Source organism: Saccostrea echinata, unplaced genomic scaffold (assembly GCF_033153115.1).
Source record: "Saccostrea echinata isolate AGI-Se365-2 ecotype Australia unplaced genomic scaffold, CSIRO_AGI_Sech_v1 ptg000057l, whole genome shotgun sequence".
In the NCBI taxonomy this organism is placed as follows: domain Eukaryota; kingdom Metazoa; phylum Mollusca; class Bivalvia; order Ostreida; family Ostreidae; genus Saccostrea; species Saccostrea echinata.
The window spans coordinates 8,685,026-8,697,366 of NW_026889806.1; the positions used below are offsets into that span (position 1 = coordinate 8,685,026).

The following is a 12,341-nucleotide window of genomic DNA, read 5'->3' on the forward strand; positions in this document are numbered from 1 at the left end:
CCAAATTGATATATTTCATACACTAGTATCAGATGCTTCTTATGTATAAAAAATTTCAGGAAGGCAAGCTTGTGCCCTATGATTCCCAAAATGAAATGTATCTCAAATTTATCGAAATTCGGCCAAAATTGAGGAAATTCGGGAAAATGTCTCACTTCTGCACCCTCTTGTTGCCTCCGTGTAAGCTTTGAATCAAAATTAGTGCTGGTTTTAAAACAAGCATCATTTTAAGTTCTTAACTACAAACTATCACAATTTTAATTGTATTCTGATTTTGACATCAATAAAGGGGTCAAATTCGGCCGCCACCATACCTTGCCCTTTCTGATTTCAGCTAAACTCTATTGAAGTTTATATTTTCAAAAATACAGAAATACCCGAATTGTCCAGAGCCGTTTATGTTCATAAACAACTGCAAATTCAATAAAACAGAATGCATTAATCTTAAGCTTGTTTACAAAAATCTACTTCTCATTCTCTATGTATCTATGTTAACTACTGTAGATTCCTTATTTTACGCGAGTACTTTATATTGTGAAGTGGAATTTAGACGTCTAATCGCGAGAAGAATAATTCGCGAATAGACGTTTGATTTAGAGATTTTACATGTACTTCAGCACCATATAAATAAAAGCGAGTAATTTTATTTCGCGATTGGTACTTCTCGTGAAATTACGCGATTATTGATTCCTCTCGTATATTTGGGAATCTACAGTATTTAGCACTCCAGTTTTTATTGTTTTACTGTATATTTTGAATTTTCAAATATATATAGTCCATTTCAATATTTTTGGCATTTTATCTATTGAGGGACGTGCAATCTCTTGGCTACTATAAATCTAATGATTTTTATTTTCATTACTATTCCTGAAGCATTGTAGCGTCCTCACACAAGATGAAACCTTATCCCTAACAAAAAAGTACTATAGTAAACTATTGTTTACAATAGTTAACTATAGTTTCAAAGTTTTTACTATAGTAAATCAAAGTTTTACTACGATAAATCGAAGTATATTTTTACTCTGAATTTCAGATCATTATTTTTTATTTGTTTAAAGTCATATAAGCAATTTTCTTGTATTAATAGGAATATAACTTGTATATTTACATATTAATTAAAAAAGATTACATCAATGAGATTAAATTTAAGAGATATTACCACTCAAAATCTTTTCAAAAGTAAACAAAGTATCAAGGTATTTATTATAGTAAACTATAGTAAGCTAAAGTAAACTATAGTAAATTTTTGTTAGGGTATAATGAGCCCTCCTCCAAACATCCATTAGGATATAAAGGATGAGGGCCATTCTATGTAATGAGCCTGAGGCTCAAAAAGGGTATCGTATAGCATTTTCCTTCGAGCCAGCGAAGCGAACCTCATTTTTAAAGAAGTTAAAAAAACCTGTATGACGTATGTATTACCTGAGTACCTGTAGTATATAAGGCACAACTCCACGTGCCAAACCATTTTTTAAAGAAATGTTTGTGACAACTCCACAGATAACTTGGGTGGGAATGTACTATGGGATGGGTATATGATACCCTTTTTGAGCCTCAGGCTCATTACATAGAATGGCCCTCATCCTTTACATCCTAAAGGATGCTTGGAGGAGGGCTAATTCTATTACATATCGCCTTCAGCTCTGCAAAGGGTATCATATAGCATGTTTAAAGTGTTGATCACAAACATCAAGATCTCAGTGCAATCAGTAATATAAATATATTTTAGTAAAATCATTTATCGTTGTTGAATCTTTTAAAATCGATTTCATATCATAAAGCTCATTAAATTCTATTGGAATTAGATATTAAAGTCATACTCTTGTATCAATTTGACCAAATTCAATTTATAACCAACAATGTCGAATTCAACAATGTTAAATTTCACGATTAACTCTGGTTGACTACCAGCAATGGTACTGAAATACTGTTGTATAAAACTATTGTTTCAAATTCTCAGCCGTCTCATTTTAATATACAAAAGACTTTGGAAATAAAGAGAGAATCATCTTTTCAAATTTAATAAAGACAAAGACATATACAATACAATAATCAAAATCATCATTCAGGAAATATACGCATTAAATCAACAAATTATAATATCCTTCATCTCACACCAAAGCTCATTATTCCGACAAAATTAAATTTATCTATTTAATATTGTCCATTGTAAACTGTCCATTCCTCGAATCATCCACATTAGGTTCTTTAAAATAAAACTTGAAAAACGTCTTTGAAGATGTCCAGTTTGCTGTCACTAACATGTCCTTCATAGATACTCCTGTGAGATAGGCGGCAGAAGCAGATGCTCCACGAAAAAAATGCGCTGTAAAGTTCTCAATGCCGGAGAGTTCCAAAACTGTCCTGAGCCATCTAGCTAAAGTACAAATTGTCACGGGAAAAAAGGTTTTATACGAAACAAATAAATTTGAAGATTTTCTGTAGTGTTTTGTCCTCTTCAAGTACTCTTTCATTGTAGAATAAACACAATTCTGCTTTTGTCAGAATATCTAAACAATGTCACTTTATGTGCAGGACTACCTGGTTTAAAAGTTTTTAGCAATTTTTTGATAATAAAAACAACTTTATCACTAAACATTTCCATATTTTGTAAATCTAAAGCCAATAAATTTTGTGCTCTAGAAGCTGTAGTGAGTACAATAAGGGCTATTAACTTAAGAGTCAACATACGTAAACTAACCTTACTTAGAGGCATTAAAGTGCTCAAAAATCTTAAAACTTTTGAAACATCCCGAGTAAGTTTTACTTTTGGTCTGGAGGGGTTAATATTAGAATAACCTTTGATTAGTTTTGGTATCAATAATGAGGTTTTTATCCATTGAATACCGAAAAAAGGCAAGGTATTTACTAACATAGATTTCTGAGTATTTATTACAGAATAGGAAAGTTTTAACTTCATTAAAGATGTCAGATATTCTATATCATTCACTTCATACGGTTTATAGGGATTAATACCCCGTTTATAACACCAAAATATTCATCTTTTCCAACAGCACTGATATTGTTTGTTTGTTGCTCCCCGTAAAGATGCTGTAATGATTAGCGCATCCAAGTTTGAAAGTCCTGAATTCTGGAGTGCTCGCCTGATACAATGCAAGCGATTAATTTCATTTTCCGAAGGGGATGTACCTCGCCTGTATGTGTCATTGTGAATAAGTCCTTGTGCCGGGGTAGCCTGATTGGAATAGAAACAAGAGCAGACATTACTAACCATACTTGTGTTTTCCACAATGGAATTATGATAATGGCTTCTTTGACACAGTCATCAAAAATTGTATTCATAATTCTACCAATCAATTTGAAAGGTGGAAAAATATAAGGACGAAAAAAGGACCATGACATCGTGAAAGCATCAACGTGATAAGCGTCTGGGTCAAAATTCCATGATACAAATACATTCAATTGTTTATTTAATCTTGAAGCAAATAAATCTATATCTGGTTTAAAAAACTGATCACAAATTCTTTCAAATATTTCTGATTTTAGCATCCATTTAGTTGAATCTGAAAATTGTCTAGATAATGAATCAGCATAAACATTTTCAATGCCTGGAATATATTATGCAGAAATTATAAAATTTCTTTCAAAACACCAGTTCCACACTTCAACTGTTAATTTGTCGAGTTGCTTAGATTGCATACCACCCATTGCATTAATATATGAAACAACTGTTGTATTATCAGTTTTGAAACAGATATGTTTTGTATAAAGCTTCTTGAAAAAAGGTTTTAATGCAAAAAATATTACAAGAAGTTCCAAAACATTAATATGGAATTTTGCTTCTTCTCATGTCCATCTGCCTCCTGTCATTTTATCTTGAAATCGTGCACCCCATCCTTTTAATGATGCATCTGTTCCAACCCAAAAATCAACACGATTGGGTTTAATTGGTTTACCATTCAGACCCCTAAGATTTATATACCACCAATCTATTTCGTTAAGACTAATGTCAGAACAAACCATATAAGAATCATAATTGTCATTATTCAATTTTAAGTTCTTATCTTTATCCCTTTCTAAATTTCTGTTATGCAAGGGACCTTGCATAATAGTATTACAAGCATGTAATAACAAACCGATCAAGGATGAAAATTTGCGAATTTTACAATGTTTTGTTGATCTCATATCTTCACAGCAATTTAAAATTTTTTGTATCTTTTCCTCTGTTAAGTAAATTTTATATTCAACGGTATCAATTATAATTCCAAAGAAAACAATTCTTTTTGTTGGAATATTAACTGATTTCTTGGTATTCACAGTAAACCCAAGATTATGTAACTCTGAAGTTACCAAATTTGTATGGTTTAAACAATGAGAATAATTTTGATTCATAATCAGGGAGTCATCAATGTAATAACAACATCTAATTCCATTCTCTCTGAATACAGCATATATGGGTTTAAGAACCTTTGTAAATATTCGTGGACATGATGATAATCCACATGGTAGTACTACAAATCTATAAAATTTTCCTTTCCATTCGAATGTCAAAAACTTTCTGTAATCTGAATGTATAGTTATGCTAAAATATGCATCTTTTAGATCAATGGAAGTAAAAAAAAGCATCTTTTTTGATCAATTCTAAAGCATAAGACAAATTGTCTTGCTTAAAATGATGATACTCAATGTATTCATTAAGATTCCTCAGATTGAAAATTGGTCGTAAACTTCCATCCTTTTTTTTGTACTATAAAAATATTAGAAAAATAAGCATCTCCTACATCGAAAACTTCCTCAATAGGACCTTTTTCTATAAGATTTCCTACTTCCTTAGAAACCAGATCTTTTTCTTCTTGTTTTGGCATTGATGTTTGTAAAGGAATCTCCATTAACTCAATTTTATATCCAGTATCCGCCGAAATATGGCTGAAAGATTGCCGACTCGGCGTTAAACAATATTTAATCAATCAATATATCCAGCATAAATTATATCTAAAAGCCATTGATCATCTGTAAAATTTTTCCAGTATTCATAATTAAGTTTCCTTACCTTTACTTGTAGTACTTTTTTGTTTTGCTCATGTACTGTTTCTGACCTCGTCCCCTCTGAGAACTGTTCATGGTCATGATTCTTGACCTGACTCTGCCTTTGTATGCATTGATGTATCTCTGCATTGGGCTGGAGTAGTTTTGATTGTTGTATTTTTTTGTAAACGGCAAGCTATTTTTGGGTTTTGAATCCCAGAATGCGGATTTTATACCAATAGGGTGTTTATTTATGTCCCCCATTTCTTTCACTTTTGACATACAACTGTCACGAAAAAGTTGATCAGTAACTGGTATTTCAGCTGAAACAATTTTCTTATATCTTGGAGTCAGACATGATTTGATTTCATTTCTGCGTTTCATAGATAAATTGTAAAAACTGTTTCCTAGCATACTAATGGCATCACCAAGCATCTTTTTGCTTTTAACTGATTCTGTATCTTGTTTACTGATCAAAGATTCTGCCATCTGAACAAGAAGAATCAAACCTGTTGCAATAGATTTCTGAATTATCTGTAAGTTTAAATCAACTACATGGGCATTTTTCCCCATAACATCCCAGATCTCATTTACACGAGGAACTATGAGATTGCAATTTTCTGGACGTGCATATTGTTTTTCTAACTCAGTCATAGCTTCTTTGTTGGACTTAAGAGATATTGCTGCATTTATAGCATTTGCCAACCCATCATTAACTGTAGGACCTATTTTTTTCTGCAGAATTTAATTGAGGAATAACCCACAAATCATTGTCCTCTTTAAGATCATTATCTATTGTTATTTGCAAACCTTTATTGTCAAAAACATCTTTGATTGATACCTGAGATTGAAAGTGAGGGCTCTGGGTTGTCTAAATAACTCAGATCAAAATCAAAATCATTTGGCCCGTCATAACCATTGTAATCTACACTATTTTGATCATAATCTGCAACAGACATCAACTGTTTTACAGGTTTGCTACTTTTATTGTATGAATCTGCCTGTGTTACAGTGCAAGACGGAATTTGTTTGTTATTGCTGACATTGTGTTCCATAGACTCCGTAACATTATTATGACAAGAACTGCGCGCCGTATTTTCGGCCATTTGACTTGTCAATAGAGAAATAGCCTTAAAAACCGAGGCCCCCGTGTCACGGCAGGCGTTGGCACAATAAAGATCTCTCACTGCTCAATGGCCCTGAGTGCCGAGTAAAGGTCAAAATTTGAAGCCCTTCACCGGTTTATGGTGACGTCTCTATATGAGTGAAAAATTCTCGAATGGGACGTAAAACGACATACAATCAATCAATAGAGAAATAGACTCAACTATTTTATCAATCCCCAACTGAGTTTTCAAAACACGACAAAGAAAATTTCAACAACCCAAACTTACTTTATAAAAACAGCAGTTTAAAACAAATATATATATATATATATATATATATATATATATATATATATATATATATATATATATATATATATATATATATATATATATATATATATATATAACCCCCCCCCCCCCCCCCAAACAAACTTGAACAACGTTCTAAGTTAAACCAATCTTTAATAATCGAACACCACACCTGTGTTACAGGTGACTACGTGTCGCTCGCTCAAAGAAAAAGAATGGCTTGGCACGTGGAGTTGTGCCATATATACTGCAGGTACTCAGGTAATACATACGTCATACAGGTATTTTTAACTTCTTTAAAAATAAGGTTCGCTTCGCTGGCTCGAAGGAAAATGCTATATGATACCCTTTGCAGAGCCGAAAGGCGATATTTAATAGAATGACGGCTTATAGTTGCTTAAGCTTGATGATAGATTAATGGCCGTCTTTAAGTCACCATTAAACACTTTTAAGCTATCTTCAATTAAAATAAAAATCATTATTAAGTTAACATTAAGCCATATTTAAGTCCTTAATATGTGTTTAAATGTAGTTTAATGGTGATTTAAAGATGGCTTATAGATGCTTAATATATAGTGGATTCTAAACAATCATGAGGTCACCATTAGGCTACAATTAAGCCAGAGTTTTAGGTGCTTAATGTCTTAATGTCCAAACTTATTTAAAATAGGGACCTACAAGCCTTAAAAAAGGTAACCTCTGCAGACATGTTGGAGGGCTGTATAAAGATAAATGAGGGTATTATGTGCGAGAATTGAAATTAATACTGTATGTACCAGAAAATCTAATCGATGTAAGACACAACGAGGTCAAGTGCCGGACAGCAGACGCAGTGTATATTTTTTGCTCTTTTGATAAGAGGTATATTGTAATACTTGATCTTTCTTATACCTTTTTGAAGAAAATATGTCAACTCTATCAAAATAAGAATTTGTCCCGATGTCTTCAAATAATACTTTTGTTCGTGCACAATCGGCATCCTGTGCATAAAGATTTTCCTACTTTCGTTTATAACGGTTAATTTTCTATATACAAGCAATGGTTATTTGTTACAAAAAAGGCAACACAGACTACTTAAGACATTTAGATTCTTAATATATTTTTACATTAAAGACATTGCATCTCTTGCTTATTGTTTGTTCAGTAGGTTCAGTAGTTGTGGATTTGTCCTCGGTATATATTTTGACTATTAAGGTTTGACTGATGTATTATGTTTGTGTTTAGATAAAATTTGTAATTATGAATGAAATTGATTTAAAAACAATTTACTTATTTGCTGAGTAATAAATAATTTTTTCAACATAAAACCTTGATCTATTAAACTCTAATGGTTTACCTATATTTTTACTCCATATCTCGATAAATATATATTATTATAACAGTAACTTGATCCGAAGAGCCGTATCACGTCAAGTTGACGTGATACGGCTCTTCGGATCAAGTTACTGTTATAATGATAAATTTATTATATACCCCGTTACAACTAGCAAACTATAATAAAAGAAAACTTTTTGGATCAATTACATAACTTTTATCCATTAAACAAACCATTTTGTCAAGGAACTTTTTGATGCGCCAGAATAAAAACGTCATTATCTGTGTACTACGTCATCAGTTTCAGAGAGGGGTGATATGGACTCAGAAAACCAGTGTGGTGATCCGGAACGTCGGATCACACCGTCACGTGATTGCATAAATTCAACAGTAAAACTGAGTGACAACAGTTAGGCATATAATAAAAAGCAGTAGAGCAATGCAGTTTTTGTGATACAAATACAAATACTTTCGGCATCAATTACAATAAATCAAAACAAAGAATTCAAGATAAACATTAATTATTCTAATTGGGAGCGCTTTTGAGTTTTGAGAGTTGTTAACTCATTAGTAATGAAATATGAAGATAACGAGCAGTATTCAATTTCGAAAAACCAATGAAACAATACAAATCCGTCGCAGAGCAAACACGGACCTCAAAATTTAGAGGTGGGATCAGGTGCCATGGAGGAGTGAGCATCCCTGCCATGTGCTCCTTGTCATTATCGGGAAAAAACGGAAAAATCCGTAGACAGTTCAGTGTATAAATAATGGCTTAGCAATTAGTATGAGAAACGTAAGTCAGCATTTGACTCAATGATAGGTCTTATGTGCTGACAAGGTCATTAAATGAGGTATTTTTTTTTCAATATTTACTTAGTTTAAACCAGGAATGTGTATTTTAGCGTGGCAAGTATTAGTCAGAATAATCCTTAGTATTGTGATTAAATGACGTAAATACAGACTGTCTTGATAACAGTCGAGAATTTTTTATTAGTACAAATAAGACACGAATGTTTCCCGCCGTCATTTAGTAAAAATATAGATCTTCTATATGTTTTTGTATTTTTAAAGTACATAAAGTATTTCTTTATGTAACTTAAGACAAAACTTGTACAGTTTATACGTGAATTCTACTAGTAGGGACCTCTCCCTTAAGCTGTCTGTAAACCATCTTAAAGCCATGAAGTCACCATTACGTAGTCGATAAAACTGTTTTATTAAGCACTTGGATTTAAAACTTTGCAACATCAACAAAAAGAATTATGCATCTTATTGTAGTCTACTTGTGTTTAACGTTATATTGTAATCAGACCAAAACTGTAGGAAGTGTAGCGCTTTGTACGTATTTCAGAGAAATTTCTATTTCTAGTAACCATGGTAAACCGTTCATTGAAATTAAAAACCGATAGACAGAAATATGTATCTTAATGTTTCAAGTTAAATTAAAATCAAACCGAAACTGTAGGAGGAGTAGCGTTTTGAAGGTATTTCATTTTTAGTAACCATGGCAACACTGTTTATCGAAATCGTAACCGTTTGACACTGTTTCTGCGGATGTACCACGATATATTAATCACTCACTTTTCGATGTTTTTTTTTGTTTTTTTTCATTCCACCTTTTTCGCATTTCAGCGATTTTTTTTTTCTAAGTTAGTTCAATATGAGGATCAATACAAACATTTTCATTTTTGTAAAGTTTTCTTAATACAAACGCAGGAATATTAAAAACCTATTAACGACCTTTTTTTCATCATATACATTGCACAAGTACCAGTATTGTATTTCAACAAATAATTCACATGTCATAATTAATGAATGCGGGGTAGTTAATTTGTAAATGAAAATATAATAAAGGGGTCATGATAAAAAAAGAACAGAAATACAAGACTCAAATCATCCAATTATTTATTGATAATGTTGTTCATAAAAGATATTTTACTGAGAATTAAAATACTTTCTTTAACATCGCCTGCGTGTTGGATGAAACGTCTTGGTGCAAATCGTGCATCAATCGAGGCATCCTAACACATATTGTTAATTTTACTAGTTTGTCCGAACAAATATCTAATTTGTTTGAAAAAAATATCTAATTCGTCCAAACAAATTTCTAATTTGTTCGAACAAATACATGTATATAAATTTAATTTATCCGAACAAATAACTACATTTATAATTTCTAATTTGTCCGAACAAATATCTAATTTGTCCGAACGAAAATATCTAATTCCTCCGGACGAATTTCTAATTTGTCTTTACAAATATTTAATTCGTCCGACGAATGTCTACTTCGTCCAAACGGATTTCTAATTTGTCCGAGCAAATTTGATATCTAATTCGTCTGAACGAATAACTTATTCGTCCAAACGAATATCGAATTTGTCCGAATAAATATCTAATTCGTCCGAACGAATTTCTAATCTGTCCAAACGAATATCTTATTCGTACGAACAAATATTTAATTTGTCCAAACAAATAAGTATTTTTTTTCATCAGCGACGCCGTACTGAAGTCCCATTTCGCTCGACGCAACAAAAACTTAAAGTGTGCGTGTATGGAAAAAAGTTAATTTAAAACAAGTATTTAAACACACTTTTTGTATTTATTTTTTGGGGGTGGGGTAATTTTTTTGGCAATTACAGAAGCAGCTTTTAGTACCCAGGCGTTGACAAATTATCGAGACAAAATTATGAATTGATTGAGATTTTATTGAGTAAGGGGAGTAAGGATATTTAAATATAATCTTAACTTAAAAATTAGATTAAATTCTTGTTTAAGGTTATGTAAAGGTGGTTTAACAATGGCTTAATGGTAGCTTAAAGAAGTTTGGAAATTTAGCAACTATAATTTGCAGCTTAAATGTGGCGAAATTAGTAGCTTAAAAGTTTTGACATTAAGCACTTATAAGATGCAGCTTAAAGCTTAAGGTAGTATATTGTTGGCTAAAAGAAATTAACTTCTTTAAGCTACAATTAATCCACCATTAAGCGATTGCTTTATGATGGTTTTTCGTATTAAAATATTAGCAAAGATGAAATTCTTTTTTATGAAACTGATCCGAATTTATATTGTAATTAAGACTTAAGAAAAGAGAAGTTTAGCAAACCAAAGTGAACGCGTACGTGTACATTTAGCTGGAGATTGAAATTTATTTTCACTCTTTATCATTGAAGAGACATAAATTGTCGAAATGCGCATCTGATGCATCAAAATTGGTACCGTATATATTTTACATTATAACCCTTGCGTCGAGGCCTCTCCTGGTGGACTGAGCTAAGTACTTCGGTACTAGCTTAAAAATACGAATATATATTTAATTGCTGTGGTAAAATTTAGAAATTTATTTCAAAATTAAGATTACCTCTCTCATGCATAGCTCTGATCCTTTGACGTACTAAGCTCCAGTCTTTGGCACCTTTTTTCAGCTCTTCCAAGTCTTTTATAAAATATTTTGGATTTCCAACGTTTCGGCATGAGCATCACTGAAGAGATGTAAATTGTAGAAATTCGCATCTGGTCATCAAAATTGGTACCATATATAATTTACACTATAAGAGCTCTTTTCAATCTTGTTTTTATAAATATATGCATATATTTATTTAAAACGGTGATATACATATAGAATTTAATGTGTTTTCCAATTCTGTTTTAATGTTAAGCACTTTTACTTTTAAAACACTTACAAGTACAAGTACACGTTATACTTTGCTTAACAAGAAAAATAATGTAAACATGTACGTGTAATTCTAAGTTGTAGTACATGTACGCGTACAAGTAAGCTTACTAAACCCTTCTATTATCTTGCACTATGCCATTGTTTCTTGTTCGTATGACTAAGCATTTCGTACATACGATATAGTAGAGAGGTTTAACAAACCAACGTGTACGTTTAGTAGAAGGTTTTCCCCCGTAAACCTAGGCATAACTTCATCTTTTTTGCTATTGACGAAATTCTACACGTATTCATTTACTAGTAAAATGGCAAGTACAGGTAAGTCGAAACTTGGAGCTTATATTTCTTTATCCAGTGTTGATTACAATAAAAGTGTGTGCTTTTCTAAAACCTGAAGATTTGATGCAAATACTGATATGAAGAATTAAATTTTCATAAATGAAAAATATGATTATAGATACAGGGTGTTAAATACACTTCATCTAGCTTTTAACAGGGTAAAATGATAAGACTTCATTTCAGTTTATTTCTGATATATATATGAATATATTCATTTAAAACCAGTGATTTACATAATAAATTTCATGTCCTTTCTAAAGATTTTTAAGGATAAGGATTTATACATTTAAAAACTCTTACAACCACATGTTAACGTTTTACATTGCTATACAAGAAAAATAATGTTAACGTGTACTTGTTCTTCTAACTTGTAGTTTATACGTATACGTATACGTAAAATTGAGCTTGCTAAACCTCTCTAATAGAGAGGTTAAGCAATTGACCGTGTGCGTCTACGTGTACGTGTAAACCTAGAAGTGTTTTTACAAGTATGCCTAACTAACATCATGTTCTGTTTAACAAACTGTACGCGTACCGATACGTATAAAACGTCATTTCAACAAGTCACTTTACAATCCATTTGTATCAAATAATTCTATGACTTTGATTTA

At 31.8% G+C, this 12,341-nt stretch overlaps 1 pseudogene; it reads right to left on the reverse strand.

The window, feature by feature from the left end:
• Window positions 1–5,013: 5,013 nt before the first annotated feature.
• On the reverse strand, window positions 5,014–6,092 carry LOC133174114 (uncharacterized; annotated as a pseudogene).
• Between the last annotated feature and the right edge of the window lie 6,249 nt (window positions 6,093–12,341).